The sequence below is a fragment of the Grus americana genome, chromosome 1 (assembly GCF_028858705.1).
Source record: "Grus americana isolate bGruAme1 chromosome 1, bGruAme1.mat, whole genome shotgun sequence".
NCBI classification, from domain to species: Eukaryota; Metazoa; Chordata; class Aves; order Gruiformes; family Gruidae; genus Grus; species Grus americana.
This window is the reverse complement of record NC_072852.1, coordinates 47614563-47635281: the sequence shown is the minus strand read 5'-3', so window position 1 is coordinate 47635281 and position 20719 is coordinate 47614563. Positions and strand designations below refer to the sequence as shown.

Genomic DNA, 20719 nt, shown 5'->3' with positions numbered 1-20719 from the left:
CTTTTGACTTTTCATCAAGTAAGTATTAAACATTTGCAAAGAAAATTACAGTGAAGTAGGAACTATTAGTTTCCACCTTTTTTTTCCAGGGAAAAATATTTTCCCAGTCCTATTGTAATTGTGTGCATGCAGCTTTATTCATAAGGAGTTGTAAGGAATCCATTTTTGCCTGTAGATTTTAGTCTCATCTCTCATGAATAGTTATTGCCATGCAAGTTTTAGTTAAGTCTGAAAGTTCAAGTAATTTAAACAGAAATGATTATGCTAATTTTGTTATTAAGCAGTTTCCCATTCAAAACATTACAAACACAAATTTAGGAATAGGAACAATAATTCATATGTAAATGAGCTATTATACAAAATCATGTGCCAAATATTTGAGCTGATCAGTTTGTGAACAGCCAATTATTATAAAATTATTTCAGAAATATTTTCTTATCATTTAATGAATATATGGGATTAAAATTAATTACCAAAAGACTATATGGACAAAGACAGTCATAATAAACATGATTCATAATAAATTATTTGCCTTTTTTTTTTTTTTTTGGTCAGGACTGAGATTCGTATTTTTAGGAAGAAACCTAAATCCTTCTACAAATGTATTTAAAAACAAAAAAAAAAAAAAAAAAAACCAAACACACACCCCCACCCCCAACCCCCCCCAACAAAAACGGCAAGAGAATAAACAGGAGTTTTTAGCATTGCCATGAAGGAAAGGATTACTCTATGGTAATTTTACTGGGAAAAATTTACATGACAACAATACCTGGTGTCTTACTAACAGGTCTAAATGCTAACAGTTTTTAATGGGGTCTGTTTCCAGAAACTTCACATAAAATGTAAGAACTTATAACCAAAGCAACATTTCTACTGGGCTATAATAAGAATCACAGTTCATATTCTTAGAAAATAAGATCCAGAGTTTAAATACTCAGCAATCTTCAGCATCTATTCGGCAAATTTAATTTCTTAAGTTTCCTGACAGAAAACAAAAAAGAAAATATTGTCTGAGAACAACTGTGCCTTGTATTTAAAGATTTCTTTTTGGTGGGTGAAGATAGCTACCAATTCTTGACGAAGTATTTTACAATTTCTAATGCATAAAGGAAGTCCTTACAAGCCTGTTAATCCATAAATAGAGCTTCCAGAAGTTGTTCTGCTAAACACTGGGACTAACGGTGTTATTCCATCGTGTAATTCCACATTTATTTATTTATTTTTTTCTCCCTCGTGATGCATATTCCCATCAGACATCCAGACGACCTTTAGTTAATAATTGTTGCTTCCTTCAATTTGGGGTGCTCATCCATGAACAGCTGTAAGTCATGTCACTTATTGCTAGACCTACCGGAAAACCTTACATGCAGCACCTGGAGGAACGTGCAATATGTGGAAGACATCATTGCTGGAGCTGGGAATCACAAAAGCCAGCAGGTGTCCAGGAACCATTTAAGCTAACTATCAATGACCTGCATGGTAAGGAAGGGGTAGAACAATAGTCTCAACCTTTCCAGGGACCGCTGGACAATTTAAAATAGCACATAAGCCCAAATCGAGGTGAGATTTAGATTCTAGATTATGGTAAATGGTACAGAAGTGTGCTGCACTCCGTCATCTGACACTTTTCAGATATCTAAAATATCCTCAGAAAACATATTTTGCGATAGTACAAATTTTCAGCCAAGTGTACGTGTCCATATGTTGACACAAATTCAATGACCTGTGCCCAAATTTTACAACTCCATAGGCCCCTTATATCTGAGACCCTCTTATTTACAGCCTGTTTTATGGAGCTGATGATAACAAATGTGTGTCCCTATTAGACCGAGGAGCAGAGGTGACTATTAGCATTTCTGTAGTCTAAGTTCATAATTTTCAAACTTGGACCACAATACCAGACCAATTTGTTTGGTGTTTTTTGTGGGTGGGTTTTTTTTTTTTTTTTCTTTTTCCTGTGTTGGGTTGTAATTTTTCCACCTTTCCCCTCATCTGAGACAAGAGATCTTAATCTCAGGATGTATCTAATCCACACTTCTTACAAAGTTTGTTTCTTTGATTTTGAGGCATTCTCAGTATATGTTTGAATCTCTTCTCCATACTAAGAATCTCTTCCCCATTTCCTCAACATGCCTTTCTAGGGTTACGTGTGTTTGTGGGTGGTGTTGCAAGTCCTTTAAATGTGGCCAGGTCGAGCATTGCAGCACTGGGATCTCTTGGATAAAAGACTGAGTTTGTAACGTTCCTGCAGCCAGGTACATGTTTCTAATTCTTGCTATTCCCTGCTTTAAGGAAGATAGGATATTCTTGCAAGTATCCTGAATTCCTGCAGATGTAGGGATATACACTAATTATTCTTAGGTTCTAGCTGAAGGTCTTGTCAGACAGAAGTTTGACATTCGGTTCTTGGGATGGTTCCTTCTGTACGGCAAGACAGTCAAAACCGCTCATTTGTCTCTCCCTCACAACTGAAAGCAAAATGTTTGACTGTACCTTTATACGTTATGTTTATGGTTGCTCTCAGCTGTGTTCATCACAATCTCAGCCACATGTCAGCAGAGCAATGGTTGCATTTGCACTTCAGAGAGGAGGCATAGCAGGGCGACGCGTGTAAGGTCGCAGTCTCAAAATAAAGCACTGCAGTTGCCTGTTGCATAGAGATTTAGACCTGACAAGGAAGGAGAGTCCAGTGCTGACATAAGAATATGGAAATCCTGAAATGTAAAGAGTAGCACGCTTTCACCAAAGGCCCAGTTTAAGGGACTTGAAAGCATTCGTCTATCACAGGAGATAAGCACATCATTTGATCTAAGCCAGCAAACATAAGTACTGTGAAAATATTTGTCAAAGATATACAAGCTACGGGCGATTTACCACACAACACAATGTGCATGTGGGAAAGACTTGTTGTGGTAATCTTGTAAATAATGATATAGAAAGATTCTTGTACTATATTTTGAAAAATCTATGTATTCTGGGCCTTTATATGGCAGATGGATATTCTGTTGCTGTTCAAAGACCTTCTGGTGTCATTGGGAAGTGTCTGATCCTCTTACCATTCTGTTTGATTAAATCCTATTCTAATTCTTGTTTAGAATCCTTATTCAGTCCTGTGTGTCAGCACCACCCTTTCACATTCATTTAAATTCTTCTGGATTCGATAGCTTACCTCTCTACTTTCTCTAATTAAAGTGTGTTCCTTTAACACTGTTACTTTACGCTAAAGGTAGACAGATAACTTCTGTGTCTGAGTAGAACCATCTTTCCAGAACACCAAACCTTTCTGGTGATTAAGATGATATATGAAGTTAAAACATGAAATTTTTGCAATAATATGTGGGTTCAAAATGAGAATACTGGAAAAAGACATTAAAGCTTGCACACAATTTTCACCTGTTGCTGTAATGAGTGAAACACTTCAGTTTAATTTTTTTTTTTTTTTTTTTACTGGCTGTGCATATGCAAGCAGCAATGCCACACTTTATTTTGTTTTAGTTTAATTTTGGTACACTTTGTATTGACCTTCAGGTGGGAGGGGGAGTTGCATCAAGTTAAAATGTTGCTGACCTCCAGCTAAAACCAAAGTGAGGTTACGGAAGAAATGGAAACCACTATAATGTTCCAAATCACTTCCGCAAGTCTGTATATCATTGCATGGGCAGTTCCTTTTTCTGTGGCATTTTTGAAAGTTGAAAATTTCCTTAAGATGTCTCTGATCTTCTTTGTCCTTATGTTCATCGATCCAAATCCTACCATTGTACAGATGCTCCTGAAACCAATTGTATTCCTGTCTATAAATCTTATTTTTATCTTGTGTTAAACTGAACTGCATTGAGTCCTATTCTTTTTTAACTTTCATTGCAAACCTCCAGTCTTTTCCAATTTTTTTTGTAAGATCATATTTAATGATAACTCTCAAGTAAAGAGTTCTATTCACAGAGGTAAAGCACATACTGTCCTAGAGGAAACATTTTCTTGCAGTTAAAAAGTAATCCAGGAACAAAGCCAGTTTGATCCTCTCTGTTCAGAATAATAAGCGTGATGTGGACAAATGTTCACTTGGAAGAGGTGGACTAAGAAAAGCAAATTTATTTCAGCCTTCAGATTGTAACGACTTTCTTGGTTGTAATTTGAAACAGAGATCTGGAGGTGAAAAGTCTGCTACAATTACCTAATCTCTTCAGCTTTTTCTCTTCAGATCTTCTCTTTGAACTCTTGTTTTGGGACAGAAATCTCAAAGTGCCCATAGATTTGCATTTCTAACACTGAAAAAATTATTTATTTAAATATTTGATTTCATCAGTGAGTGTCACATGGCTCTATTCATGCCATCATATAAAAAATGAATTTTCTTATGTTCTAAATTATCCTTTTTCATGTTTACATTAATCTTCCTTCTCATGAAATTATACAAGGTTACTACTTGAATTTGCTAGAAACCAGTTGCTTCCTTTGAAAAATGCCTTAACAAAGATTTTCACCTGCTATTTACCTTTTTCTTCATTGTTAGCATGTCTATTTCATTTCATCTTCAAATATTTGGGAAATTAACCCTCCCAAATACCCAAGTATTTCATTCATTGTAGAGTTATATATATACACAAAATTAAATTAAGATTAGAATTTGACCTGACCTGTACCTTAATCACTGGTTTTTATATATATATGTATATACACACACACAACTAAGGAGGTTCATTCCTGTTTTTCCAGGTAAGTTGACTGGTATTTCTCTATTGTTTTGTCTAGTGGAAATAATTGGTTGATACCAAAATGCTGTGATTTTTTTTGGAGGCAGATATAGAGTAATAAGACATGTAAGATTAAAATGTAAATTTTCCAGACAGTTAGAATTAGGTCTGTGTGTAAGTCAGTGAAGGTATTGGCAGGTGTCACTACATGGTGTCATCCCTGAGCCTTGTCAGGCAGTCAAATGACTGTGTGAAGCTAAGCAATTTATTAGGGGATTAAGTTGTAAAAAATTAAATTTTATTAGAAGTCTTATTCAAGGATTATTTTCACAATTGTCATATTTTCATACTTTAACAATAAATGGAGCAGTGATAAATTTGTCTTGAACAAAGTTGCATAATACCTGCAATACAAATTTATCACTTTAATGACATATAAAATTTTGGTATTTTGATTAAAGAAAAATATTCAAGTGTTGTAGATTTTGTGCAAGTTAACCAATGGAGATACGTACTAGCCAAAGGATGCAAAACATAAACAGTTCTTTGCTTAAGGCAGAGAAGAAAGCATCTCCTTGCTTCCAGCAACAGTAAAATCACCATTTATTTTCTGGTTCCATGACTATTTATCAACTTGCAAGGAAAAGTTTTTGCACATGGCTCAAACCTAGTATGCCTTGAAGAAGGGCAGGATTCGGACCCTCTAGGGTGCTGAGTATTGCGATACCTGTCAGCTTAGACTCCCAACTTCTGAGGAAAGGACCGTGACCAAAATGAATCAACGACTTCACAAGGGCTTTCTTGCTGAGGCAGAACCAGCCTCGTACCGCTCTGCAGTGCCTGCAAGGGGAGGCCGGGTCCCTGCCGCGACTGTAGGAACCGACCTACAAAACATCCCAGAACACTGCCTACAGGCTAGGCACGGAAACCACCGTCCTTTACTGTCCAGTCACATGGTGTTGATGTTAACTCTTTAATAGTCCTGTAAACAAAACACCCAGCTCCATGCTGGAAGGAATTGAACTTCAGTTCTGTCCTCTGCTTGAGCCCAAACTAACAAGTCCTATTTTTCTGGATATTATTCCAACTAAATATGCTGGTTTGGAAGGAAGTTAGTTTTTTTTTGAAGGGGGAAGTAGTTTCTAGTCTTTTCATTGAAGCTGCATCTCTATGCACAAAGTTATTATATTTTTTCTTTAGTTTATATTTATTTTGTCAGATAAAATAATGGGCAGTGATTTTGCTGTAGAGACAGTCACATTATGATTCCAGCTCCTTCTTGAATTTCAGCTTCTTGTTGATATAAAATTTATCTCTGTTTCCTTTTAGAAAGTTCATTAAACGCAATTACCTATTGACAGTTTGTTGTTTCAGATTCGCTGTGCTGTGTACACTGCCCACTGGGGTACAGGTGCTGATAGACAGCGCTGCACAAGTGTGGGTACAACATTTTGATGACTGCTTGGACCCTGAAGAAATGCAGATGCTCTCCTGTGCTCTCCTGCACGTGGAGCTCTAGCTGGCAAGTCTGACGGAAGCTAATTTAGGTCTTTTCACATAGGGTTTCAATTGCTGTGGCTCCTGGAAGCACAATACTTCAGAGACAACTGAATCACTTTTCATGTAACCATCTCTGGTTGGGCATGGCTGGATATGAATCCCAGCTAGCAAGTCCACAACAGTCAAGCTGGCTCTCCCCAGCCATGCAAGTGCTCTGATTGTAGTTGCCGGGGCACAGAAGTTCCCTCAACAGAAGAGATGGAAGCTCCCAGTGCTTCAGGCACTGAGAATGTATCACACCATCCTCCGTCAAATCATCCACTGCCTTCACACTGCTGTCTGCAAACCTAACAGGGATTTTGACAGTCTGAAATACTAAACACTTCATATCAAATTGATACAGCATATCAAAATGGTATGCGTGCACACTGTGTTTAGTGCAGGTGTGTGGCTATGTGCCAATCTTGAGTGAGACTGATTTTTTATGACTTAATATTTCATGTGCTGCAACATTAAAATTTGTCAAGGATTGTCAGTAGCAGACAGGCAGACATTCTGGGCTAATATTTTATAGCTGGCACAGAAGAGACATATGTTCTGTGATCTTCCAGGAGATTTCACTTTCATCTCTCCCTTGTCTAAAAACTATCATTTTAGATTGAGAGCATGCGGTTACACAGAAAAACAACCTTTATGAGGAATTTTTTTCCTTTTAATTTATTTGAGACATGCAGGATAAAATGTATACTTTTTATTTGTGTATAAAAATCCAGAGTAAATTTTAAATAACAACAAGCATAAAAAATAACAATTACAGCATTCTATGGATGAATCTTACTCTAAATAATTTCCGATGGCAGAAGGAATGGCAACACCTGTACTCTGACTAAAATAAAACTGAACAATTAGAAAGTGACTTCTGATGTGGTAAATGAGGCTTCAGTTATTGCGGGCACACATTCCCTTATTTTCTTTATCAGCAGATGCTGATGTTACAAAACCATAACTACCAATTGAGCACAGATGGTTATCTCTGTTCAGCACAAAAGCTCAGAAGGGAATAGGCACTTAAATAGAGAGACCTCAGCCATCTCTCTCAGTAAGTTTCCTGTTCTGATTTTCAAACAATATGTGTCTTACAGTTTTCCCGTCACATGCAATCTGCACATCCAGAAAGGTAACCTCAGCTGCCATCAGCGCAGACCAGGCAGTCAATGAAAGCTGACCTCACCTGGCTGAAGTACAGATTTCTGTACTCCCACAAGTGGATCTGCCTTGGGCTTGAGTTATAATGTCTCTCACTAGCACCCTGGGCACAGCTTGCTCCCTCCTCTCTAAGAATCAGACCACAGACAGCTATGGTAGATATTAGATGACTGCAGTATATCTTTTTTTTTTTTTTTTAACTCTTTCATCACCGATTCCTTATGTACATACCGCAATGCTGGCTGGCTGAAGGAAGGAAATGTTTCAGATAAAATTTCAAATTCCTCATCTTGAGATAAATTTAAAAATATTTTCTCATTCTGTGACGAAATTTGCTGAACATGAAGCAAGGGGCACAATGACAATGTGGTAAATGAGTGTGTAAAGTTATCTTCCTGCTATTCCAGAAAAAAAAAAAATGAGGAGAATAAATGCTGCCCAAATTAAACATGGAATAGTTCCACATACATTTAACTATACCACTGAACACATTCCCTCTGATCCTGTAATGAGGAAATAAAAGTAGTTGGAGCTAAAGTTCAAAGAAGTTCTGAGATTCTCAGAAACCATTTGTCACTCTCTGACTTCTCTTTGCAGAGCCAAATACTGTAACTCAGCACAGAAACAGAGTCCTTTAGGTGTCACAAATAGCTGGAATGAGCGCGTGCTGGCCTCCCCCTTGGCACGTTCTACAGAGCACGTCCTCTGTAACACGGATCTCCCCGGGTCTTATCACAGCTCCTGCTCCAGAGAAGGATGTGTATAACTGGTGAATGCAATTTGAATAGCTTGGTGCTGAATTACAGAAATAGGGCAGAGAATGTGTTCTGATGAGATACATGAAGTCCAAGTGCTTATTCAGTCTATCAAAAAAAAAAAAATTTATATATTATACATATATATCTATATATAGTATATAGTGTATATTGTAAATTGTATATTGCATATTGTATAGTGCATATTGCATATCATATAGTACAAAAATTACCTGTGAAAATTCCATTTTATTCTAAACTAGATGGAGAGGAATATGTTGTTTTGTGGTACATGGGTTGGTGTCTCCAAATGGATTCAGTCAGGAAATACATAACTGTGTCAATATGAAAAGTGTCTACACCCTTTCTGGATTAATGTTCTGAATAGAAGTAATTAGGACTCACTACATTTGCTGAATGAAGTTTTGTCCAGCTTGGGTTTTTTTTACTGTCAGTCTTTCTCTCTACATGTTATCTCTTTAAGATTCTTGGTTACAATGGCTGAAAAAAATACCCCTATATGTGAACAGATTGGTGAGTGTAAAGTACACATTATGCAAAAAGATAGTGGGCGTGTTGTTGGTGTGGCTGTCTCTCTCTGCCCGCTTCAGATAATTAGTCATGCTGAAAAACTGGTACGGTTCTGTATGATTGCTAGGCAAGCAATCAAACTAATGCCAGAAACTGGGATAGATTAATATACTGTGGAAGATATTTGAATTGAGTAGGAAAACCAAAGGGGAATTATCTTCAAAATAATGGTTTCTAATGTCCATGATAATGTTGGCAGAATTATCTAAGTAGGGAAGAGGACCATATGTTAACATTGCTTGATTGACATTTGAAACAGGAAGAGTTGCTTCTGTTTCTGGAACAAGATGCTTGTAAACTAGTCATGAGGTGGGTAGTGCTGGGTGTTGACTCTTATATATTAATGAAAGGCCTTTGTACTATCTTTTATGATTAATATATTAAATACTGTATTACACTAATGCTCTTTTCTCGTTATTTAAATAGGTCACTGTAGGTGGAAAGGAGAAGAGAGAACTGTGCAAAGAATAAGTTTTGTGCTCCACCATCTCAGTGTCCAATTACTGTCTTCAGCGTGCCTGTATCTTACCTATCCACAGATTCTGTTTTGCCTTACTCAGTATTGGTTTAGACCACACAAGGAAAAAGCCTAGCCTAGTTAGATTATCCACATTAGTCAGAGGATATTCATAGAATCATAGTATCATAGGAAGGTTTGGGTTGGAAGGGACCTCAAAGATCACCTAGTTCCAACGCCCCTGCCATGGGCAGGGACACCCTCCACTAGACCACGTTGCCCAAAGGCCCATCCAGCCTGGCCTTGAACACTTCCAGGGATGGGGCATCCACAGCTTCTCTGGGCAACCTGTTCCAGTGCCTCACCACCCTCACAGTGAAGAATTTCTTCCTAAGATCTAATCTAAATCTACGCTCCTTCAGTTTAAAGCCATTACCCCTTGTCCTATCATGCTACGCCCTTGTAAACAGTCCCTCTCCAGCTTTCCTGTAGGCCCCCTTCAGGTACTGGAAGGCTGCTCTAAGGTCTCCCCAGAGCCTTCTCTTCTCCAGGCTGAACGACCCCAACTCTCTCAGCTGGTCTTCATAGGAAACGTGCTCCAGCCCTCTGACCATCTTCATGGCCCTACTCAATTCAAATATCTTCCACAGTATATTAATCTGTCCTAGTTTCTGGCATTGATTGAATGCATAGTAATCAAAAAGAACTGTACCAGTTTTTCAGCATGACTAATTATCTGAGTATCTGTAGAGGACTGGAGGATAAGGACTGGTGCTGAAGGTATCCACCAGCTAAATTCAACATGTTCCTTGTCCTGAGGGATTTTAAATCTACACCTCTCCCTTTTTCAAGTATAGTTTAACCCCCAGGCTGTATGTTTTTCTGCTGGGGACATTCACTGGGGAAGGCTGTGACTATTCCGTGTAACATTATTTTCTTTCTGTCAGAAACATTCATAAGAAAAATACCTGCTAAATCTGCATCTCTCACTACCTCAGCACACCATGCCTTGAAACACTGTGCTGAGATTCCTTGAAAAAAGCAGGAATGACCGGTCTCTTTTCTGAAAGAGAATAATAAAGGACTATGTTCTGAAAGACAAACTTTCAGCCTGAGGTTTCTGAGAACAAAGAAACATCTCAAACACCTCCACCACTCTTGCACACAGTTCTAGATTTAAGGCACACAAGGGTTTTCAGCGATCCCGGTTGAAAGGTGTTAAATTGTATTCCCATGCTTTGTGTTCTGAGTATTTAATATTCCATTCAAATCTGCCTGATTTTCCACTTACTCTATGAAAATTTGAAAATTCACATTTTTCCTTCAGCTTTTGAATATTAAGAGTGCCAGAAGTAAAAAACTCAGCTGGTATTGTAAACATTTTTTTAAAATGGAGTCTAAGTACTTAAAAGTACCTAAAGGAGTGTGCAGACCCATCAAATGAGACTCTATTTTTGTTAACTCAGTGGGAATAATGCACAAGTTATCACACATCAAGTAAGTCACAGTATCTGACTGTGAGCATCCTTTTAGCCGGTGGAAATTATAGGAGAATATAATTTGGTTGAACTTTCTCTTATTTTATATCTTAAAAACATCTATGCATACAGATAGAGCAAGTCAGCCATAACTTGACTGCAAATCTGAGTCCATGGAAGTTGATGAAGTGCAGCTCTGACCAATATAAACTCAAGAGAAATGCTGCCATAATAGTTCTAACAGATAAGAAAAGTGAGCTCTTATTTTAGGAAAAAAAATCATAATGCTGAGTTCAGTGTGAAAAAGATAAAATGATGCAAAAAAAAAAAAAGCTTTAATTTATGATCTAATAGCTGCAGCTGGTTGTTTATGCCTTAGGTTTGTAAATTTTTTATATTCCCTCCTCATATGTAGGACTGAGTTTGTTAGTAGAGAATTTCCCATTTTGTTGCCTCCAGCCCTTATCACTCTAAACTTTTCAATAGCATTTGGAGCTGATTTTATCCTCTTGTGCAGTTGCTACTGATCTAGTTTTGATTTTTCTTTCGGACTTTCTTTAAAGGGAATCATCACTAAAAATACCTGGTGGTAATACCTGAAGCACTTGCTTCAGGTAAAGAAAGCAATTTGAAGTGACTTAATTGGTCAAAATGCAAAATCTCTAGTACACTATAAATTCCCTTGCTGGATGTGGCTGGAGGAGGGTTTCATTATTTGCAGACAAAAAGAAACAGATGTCTGCTATAAGCTGTGGCTGTTTAAAAAACTTCTCAAATGGAAAAAGAAAAAATTAATAAATAGAGTTGATAAAACAGTGCAAAACATTTTTACTGGTGTTGACTTTATTGATCACTATTAATAGCAATGCTGCTGTGCAAATTAAAGGAATACTGTCGACCTCAAAACCTCAGACCTGTAATGAAAGGTTTCAATGGTGGCTAGAGGAGATGAAATGAACCCTCTAAATTACAAGGTGAGCTGAAATATCTTAGAAAAGACAAACATTGCTTCACTGTCTCAGAGAATGCAATGTGTTCCACTCTGGAAAGACTTACCTATGGATATAGAAAGAAGTCTCAAGCAAAGAATGCTTAGTTTTTACTGGAGAGAATGGCTGAGACAGTATCTCAGCATGGGGAAGGCTGCACCATTTGAACTTCATCTCTTTTAAAGTTACATGAGTAGTATTGCACTGATGATCTAACATGAACACCAATACACAGTAACGCTAACTATATGTTTGTTATAACACTATTTGGGAATTGATAACATAACAAGCTCACCATAAAGACAAAATCTTGAGAACTGTATTTTTTTTTTAAAGAAATGGGAATGACAAGTATGGGGGGAAAGTGCCTCAAGTTGCTATGATCTTGGCCTAAGACCTGGGAGGCATGGGCTTGATTTCCTGCTTTCTTGAAACCTCTCAGTAAAATTCTATTTTCGCCATGCTTCTTCCCTGTATATAAAACAGTTGCAAAGTCAAGTACAGTAATGAAGACAAGCAGAACACATATCTGGAAATTACAGGAAAAAAGTATATCACTAAAAATATAAAAAAATAAAAATATAGAAGAAGTGCTAATACCTGTAGCCTGGCATCTACAGCTCCTACCTTTATAAATTTTCGAGAAATAAAAGCAGCTGTCCTAAGCAGGAGTCATCTTGATCATCACTTTCCTGATTTGATTATGATGAAGGGAACAGACAGTACACTGAAAAAGCAATGGTTATGATAACATAGAGTGTACAAGAAGGAACTGAATGAACAAAAGAGTGAATTTTGGGCAATTGCAAGGACTGACTCATTTTCCAAAAATATGTGCTTGCTGTGTGATAAACCCCAATAGATAAATCACCAACTGGAATGACTGTAAACAAAAAGCTGTTATCTTTGCTTCATATGTAAAACTTTTCAGATAACAGAAATCAGATATTCATGTATATTGCTCCATCCCAAGTTAAATCCAACAATTAATTAATAGACTGATGTCCTGCCATACTTTATAAGTAACTAAGAGAAAATAACAGCGTAGCACACAAACATTAAGTACAACTGTGAGGTTTTTGTTCTGTGTTGCACCCATCTCCCTTTCTCCCTTTCCATCTCATTGTCTGTAATCTTACCAGGACAAGTGTATTTCATTTCTCCATTACTGAATTTATACTTTGAACTTATAGTGCTGCAGATGGCAGTACTATTGATCAAAGGATTGCTCAAGCCTGAAATGGTATCTAGGAAAAAAAAAAAAAAAAAAAAGGTTTGTTTAAAGTGTAGACATGAAAGCACAGAGAAGAATAATGCACATTCATATCAAGCAGTATCCTCTAAGCTTAAGAATATATTTGTTGTTGAACACTGGGGACCAATTGGTGCATGATTTGGGGGGAATTAAGAAACAATAAAAGAAATTCCATACTTGGAATATTTGCAATATTATGGCTTGAAGTTACTGATGTACTGACAGAACTCACAAATCTGAAAACTCTGGTTTACATACATCAGAATCAGGTTCCAGTCATGGTGTTCTCTTAATAAAGCCTCTTCTCCTATTTCCAGTAGTTAATAAGAAAAAAAGATAGGGCTTTTTTTGTTTTTCTTGTTTCTATATTGCAGTAGTTCTTCATTGTTATCCTTAAAATTTATGTGATATATTCTCTTTGATTTTTATTTTCACTTTTTTAGCTTCTGACACTTGAACTAAGCACTATAAATTAAAAGAGAATTGTGATGGACTTATTAAGAAATATTTTTATATCATGTTTGACCAACTTGATGAACTCCTATAATGAAATGACTGTCTTGATAGAAAGAGGGAGAGCAATGGATATTGTCTACCTTGACTTCAGTAAGGCTTTCAACAGTCTTCCACAAGATCCTCACAGAGGTGCTGATGAAGCATGGGCTGGATGAGCAGACAGTGAGGTGGATTGAAAACTGGCTGAATGATCAGGTCCAGAGGGTGGCAATCAGTAGTACAAAGTCTAGCTGGAGGCCAGTAGCTAGCGGTGTACCCTAGGGGACAATACTGGGTCCAGTCCTGTCCAGCTCTTCTTTAATGGTTTAGATGATGGGGCAGAGCATACTATCAGCAAGTCCACAAATGACACAAAACTGGGCAGAGTGGCTGGTACATCAGAAGGTCGCGCTGCCATTCAGAGAGACCTTGGCAGGCTGGAGAAATGGGCTGACAGGAACTTCAAGAAGTTCAACGAGAAGAAGTGTAAAGTCCTGCATGTGGGGAGAAACAGCGCCATACACCAGCAGATGCTGGGGGCTACCCAGCAGGAAAGCGGCTTTTTAGAAAAGGACCTGGGGGTCATGGTGGACACCAAGCTGAACATGAACCAGGGATGTACCATTGCAGCAAAAAAAAAAGGCTAGTGGTATTCCATTACGCAAAGCATTGTCAGCTGGTCCAATGAGGAGATCTTTCCCCTTTATTCAGTACTGATCAGGCTCCCCAGTACAAGAGAGACATGGACATACTAGGAAGAGTCCTGTGAAGAGCCACTATGATTATTAGGGGAGCGGAGCATGCTTTCTATGAGAAAAGGCTGAGAGCTAGGACTGTCTAGCCTGGAGAAGACTCAGGAGGATCTCATCAATGTGTACAAATGCCTGAGGGGAGGGTGTAAAGGAGACAGAGCAAAGCTCTTTTCAGTGGTGCCAGTGACAGGACCAGAGGCAATGGGCACAAATAGAAACACAGGAGGTTCCCTCTCAACATCGGGAAACACTTTTTTACTGTGAGGGTGATGGCCCACCGCCACAGGCTGCCCACGGAGGTTGTGGAATGTCCCTCCTTGGAAATATTCAAAAGCCTGGGCAACTGGATCCTTGCTTGAGCCAGGAGGTTGGACCAGGTGACCTCCAGAGGTAGCTTCCAACCTCAACCATTCTGTGATTGTGTGATTCTGGTCTGATAGATACAGGATTTTGAACTGGCATTCAAGACTACCACCTTTTACTGTTAGATCTTCAATTACACTATTTTATCACTCTCAAGGAGGCAAGTAGAATATTCATGTTTCTTTTCCTATTTCTTTTCTATATTAGTTTTTCAAGCCAAGAGTGTCTGTTTGTGGACTGCCCAGGTTAATGCCTAGTCAATGTTTTACTAGTTATTACAAGTAACATGGTTACAAAAATCTAGTGACTAAAAGCAAGTGTGGAAATTTGAGTAGGCAGAATATGATTGCTTGTCCTATCTCATAGTTCTTTATGCCCCAGAACTAGCCAACCTATGAATTATTTTCCTTACAAGAAAAGTGACATAAATGGAAATGATAAATCACTCCAATAATCAAAGTGTGATAAAACTGTGAGATGGGACACTGAGTAGTTCTACCGAGTATCTTCTTTTCATGGACAGTTAATTTGTAAATATACTCCAGAAAAATAGATAGGACTCTTAAAATCTCTTTATTTTTCAACAGAGGTGCACAGCTTTCCCTTTTACTTATTTTCTTCTCTTACGTGAACAAAACCTCACAATTCTCTTAAAGTCAATTACCCATACTATCAGGTCACATCTCACTCATGCCCCGTACTTGGAGTGTGTTCTAATTCTGCTCTCTTTCAACTTGTACATGTCTGCTCATGTTAGCACAGTGTAAATATATAGAAGGACAGTATGTATATGACAGTAGATTGTTTGATTAAAATTTACAAAGAAAATGGTTGCTGATGTTATGTGTCTATTACCCTTAGAAGAAAATTCAAGCATTTAGCATAAGTTAAAACTAAGGCTTTTATCCTGAATATCCTTGTGGATTTTATTAAGTAACAAATTTCAAATGTTACATTCAACTGGACCAGATTGGTACTAGCACATATATTTCTATGTATCTAGATGTTTTCTCTTGGAATATGACACTGATGCTTTGATCTCTTGTTTGTTCTTTGTTTCACCTCCAGTCTTCTGAAGGACTTGCTCTCATAGCTCTTACTTCTGTGTCAGGAACTAGGTTACCTATACCCCAGTCATCTGGAAGGGGCTTCTTCAGGGGTTTGATTATGTGCTCTTTCCAAAAGAATTTCTCTGTATTCCAGGAGAACGTGCTTCCTTGTCTGAGAAAGGGAAATACAAATGTGCTTCTCTAGAAGTGCTTAGATCATCTTTGCTTAAATATTCCTCACGAATATGGGCAATACTGGAATTGGTAATACTGTCTTTCATCTAAAGGAAGAGTCAGCCAGACATGGAATGTGTTCATGTCCTAATAATTGCATTCATTTTCATGAATGTACATGTGTGAAACATGATCATGTTCATGAACCCATGTTGAGCTTTCTGATTCATAGATTAAAAACTGCAGTCGTCTTACAAACTCCATACCCATGCATTGGTAACTGCACTAGCTTGTTACCCGTCAGAGTTCATGACAGAACAAAAAGCTAGAGTGTTTAACTGAGGTGACCCACTGATCACAGCGGGTTCCGAATTCATGCTGAAATTTAACAGGTCCAAATATAGTTTAATTCTGGACTTTAGACAGAGGGCAGAAGCTGTGACCGCTTAAAACAAGTGCCGTGTCACTGGGATAAGAGTTTCAAGTCCTCTACTGACAGGAATAACGACAGTATTCAAGACCTATTCATGCCCCTGCCTCCTCACAGAGCAGCCATAATACACATCCGTCACTTCCCCCAAAATGCCACATTTATGGGTGCCATTCAGCTCCACTGCCAGCCCTCATTTTCTTTTTTGTCGTCACTAGCCTGACACTTAAAAAGGGGATAAACAATTATTTTTTTCCTTGCAATATTTTCTGGTGAAACATTATTTTGGTGATGTTAGTCAGAAGTTACTTTTAACTGTAGCATCTAGCATAATTAAATGAAAGACACCAGTTGTGGGTAACTATTCTTCTGTGCTAGTAAACTTGCCAAACTTGATGGTGACAGTGGAGAGAGGGAGACACCCGAGTGGATAGCAAAATGCCAAATTGTGCATCGTTTCACAACTTGTGCTACCCTACTTGGCAATCATAAACACAGAACCTGGAAATTAACAGTTTAGTAGTTGATCTGGGTTTTAACCATATTTTAGACTTTGTTTAAGAAAGTGAACATTTGTGCTTTTTAAATTAGAAAACAGATATGCTAAACAAAAATACTAGACTGTGACTGAACTTTTCAGAAGCTTACACTTTAAGGAAAATTTGATTGTGAAGCTTGCCTATTCTGACCTATGAGAATCTCAATTAATTTAACTAATTAACATTACTAATTAAATCTGCCCTAAAATATCCAAATCAGACATTCCAATTCATACCCATTGACAAAATAGTGTATTCACTTTTTAACTTAAGCATCCAAGTTTCGAGTATTTCTTCCTTTGGACTGGAGGTTCTTTTCATTAACAACCAACTTGCAAAAGACTCTCAGTTTTTGCCTGCCAGTAAGCATTTTATTTTAATATTGTAGTAATGTTCAGTAATTCACTTGATATCTAAACCAGAGAATTCTGAAAAGCAAAATAGATGTAGAAAATCAGAGCCAGTTCCCTCCTGTGATAGTTTCCAAGACAACTAGACAAGACTAGGAAAGCCTAATACACTTTTAGACGCTTTAAATGGGGCAAACTGCAAAGAGAAATTGAATTACTTGTCCACAGTGAAAGGAATGGAATGTAACAGAAACCGTACTTAATCTCCAGAATCTCCAGTGTTTCCAAGAAAGTTAGAGCAGTAAAATTTTTCCACACTGTTCAGCTGCTCAAACTATAAGAACTAGCTTTCCATGGGGACACTAGTCTTGGAATAAGCTCCTTCTTCCAGCATAAATAAAAAATACCTGCTAATGCGACTTAAACTAAACTGAAAACGAGAATTGCATTTGAAAGAAAAAAGCCTTTCAACTTTAGATCACTCAAATTTATCCATTTAACTTATTATTAATTGAATATTTATCGAAGGTCCCAGACTTCTTGGGGACACAAACTGAAACTAAAGTGGGCAAAATGTTTTGGTTTTTTTTCTGATGGAAACGGGAAATCATGTTTAGATATAATTGAAATCTAATCATTGATGGAATAAAAATATTTCTAAAACTGTGTTTTCCTCTGTGTAATTTCAGTCACTGATAGGCAGCATAGGAAGATTAGCCCATCCATACAAAAATACTCTGCAATAACTAATGATTTAGTTTGTGAACAGCTTTACAAGTTTCCTTTTCTTTTTCACTGTCACACAATAATGATAAAAAATGCTGTTTGCTTGTTTATTTTTTTATCTATGTAAAACTGGAAATCAGTCAGCGAATACATGTGTCAGTCACATTCTATATGTTGGTGGGTGGGAGTTTGGCTTGTATGCAGAGATACTGAGAAAGCAAGCATCACTTCTTCACTTTCTGGATGTGTCTCAAACCCAGAATTTTCTCATTAAAAACTTGGTTGGAACAGATGTATGCTTGCAATTTTTTTCTGCTTTGATAAAATCCTGTATTTCACCAAAGTTTTCTTCCACAAAATGTTCCAAATGGTTTTAATCAGGTATTACATTTGGCTTCCCGCAGGCAATCACATTTTTTTCCTGTGGGGTAATATTAATTGATCTGAAAATGTCAGCTCAACAACACAAGATATGATATCACCTGTAGGTAACAAGTGTAACAAGTGTAAGCAGTTGCCAAAAATCTATCCTAATCAGAAGCAAGAAGTACGCCTTATACTTGGGAAAGTGCCCATTTTTATTTAAATATTCAGAACTTCTGAAATATGATCTTAAAAGCCTCCAAAGCAAAGTCTGAAGCAAAACAACCAGCCTCACAGACTATCTTCAAAAATTCTGGAGAGCAATCAAGTATTCCTGAGTACAATTTTATTTACATTTCAGTTGGAATGAAGTGATAAGATTCAACAGAAAAAAACCCCCATATCCTTTAAACTTTTAAAAAAAGGGCTAAATGTTGATCTACTTTCATTGGTGTAGACTTGGAAAGAATGAGACACAGAATGCAGAGGCTGTAACTTTTAAACTATTAATTTTACTCTAGTAATCCAATCAGTCAGACTATAATGTTGCAGATTTTTTAAATCTGTTACTTAAATGGAATCTTCCAATTTCATGTTATTTATTTCATGTTGTTTAAAATCCATCCCAGAACTTAGGAGACTTCAGCAGTTAGTTAGCCATTGGCACAGCCCCAGATCCAGCAATTAAGGTAAAAGGAGGGTGTGAACTAAGTGAAAGATGGCAGAAGTTTTAAATCTGTTTGTTCTTGGTCCAGTGTATATGTGTCGTTTCCTGTACGCTTTGTTCAAGAAGGCGCGGCTGGGCAGCAGGAAGGAGGGCTGCCAGGTTATGTGTTCTGGCTGTGGGTGGGCAATGCAGAGGCTCCTGGAGACCGGGAAAAATTACTCTGAGAACAAGTAAGTATGCTCAGCTGGGAAAAATTTCTGCAGCGTAGACACAAACTAAGAGACATAGCAAGAAAGGATCCTCTAACACGAGAGGAGTCTTCAAAAAGGAGCTACGACAAATGTTAGAAGTAATTAAAAGACGATTAACTGCAAAAAGGATAAAGAATAGCTGCAGAGGGAGGGACAGAGAGAGGGAAGGAAGGAGGGGGTGAATTCTTTCAAGTCTTCAATCTTGTCCCACTCAGAAGATCTGATTTTTTTTCCTATTTATATGATGTAGCTAAATTTGTGTGTGTATTTTCTACAGAAAAATAGTCATACAGTAGGAAACCTTTTGATGTTGTTTGGCTGGTCACTTCAAGGAAACTGGGGTGAAAAGAGAATTTAATCTCAAAGCAATAGCTGGCTCTGGAGCTGACACATTCTGGAGGTTTGTTGGTAGGCAGCATACTGTATAATCAGACCCTCATATTGTGCTCATCTCCAAAAATCAACACCAACAGGTCAAAAAAGCCCCAGAATCTAAGTTCATGCCCTAAGAAGGACATCTGACCTTCTCATAGCTTGCATCTTTCAAAAAGCAGCAATAAAGTTCTGGAAAGTACAGAGCAACCCATGCAGTCTGAGGGACAAATATGAAAAGTTATGCAAAGCTACCTGAAGCGATCCCTGCCGGGTTTTCCTTTGCTTCTCGCTGGTCTTCCTGGCTCCGTGAATGCTTTATCCACCTTGGAATGAGGCATAAGCATTCTGAGAGAAATGTCATTATTCTTTGCCTCTGATAAGTTTGGGGGCTTTTTTAGAGAATCTCACTGTGAAAGCATCCACATGGCAGTCAGGCATTTTTCTCCTGGAATAAGCCTATAAAAAAGCTGCGAGATTGTGGTAAGTCATCTATTCTTGTCAGCGTTCTCACACTTCAATGCAAAAGACTCAACAAGGAAATAGGTTGCCACCATGCAAAATATATTTCATCGGGGTATAGGAAGCTAGTTGGTGCTCTAAAGCATTGAAAATGTAGGTAATACACACTTTCTGGTAAATAAAAATACTCAAGAACTCCATTACTAAATAGATACAGATATGGTTACAACCCACTGATTCTAATTCTTTGCTTCCTGTTCAGTATTGCATTATTTATCTGATGAATAGTTCAAAGGGACAAACTGTTCCTTTTAATTTCCAAACAGAGTCAACAGATGAATGAGATTAGAAAGACTTAGCTTTTTAACATTGTTTACTCAAATATTGCATTATTGAAATAAAAATAATAAAAGATAGTTTGAGTTCTATTACCACATTTCATTCCTAATCCATTTTCATTTGTACGCATTTCTCCTATTAATGTCTTACGAAAGAACTATGTTAAGGAACAGTTGAAAAAACTAATACTCTCTCAGTCTAAGCAGCATTTATTGCTGCTATTGTTCAGCTGAATTTAAAGATGAATATAGTTATGTACGTTTCAGGTATTTTTTGCCACAGTCATACTTTACTAAATCCAGCTGTAATGTGATCCTGGAAAATTGGTATCAATATCCATATTATAAGGATTAATCAGTAAAGCTAAAATAATTGGAGAATTATATCTGTGAAATTAAAGTAGTATGAAAGAGATCGGCAAGAGATGAAAAACTGTGGCTAAACCATGGCTTTGAATTAGTAATC

General features: G+C 37.5%; 1 long non-coding RNA gene across 1 annotated transcript in view; it reads right to left on the bottom strand.

The window, feature by feature from the left end:
- LOC129197348 (uncharacterized) overlaps window positions 1-19918 on the bottom strand; it is a 76519-nt gene extending 56601 nt beyond the window's left edge. Inside the window, exon 1 of the long non-coding RNA XR_008574297.1 lies at window positions 19709-19918. This is a non-coding gene — a long non-coding RNA (uncharacterized LOC129197348). The remainder of the gene's footprint in view (window positions 1-19708) is intronic.
- Window positions 19919-20719: the final 801 nt, after the last annotated feature.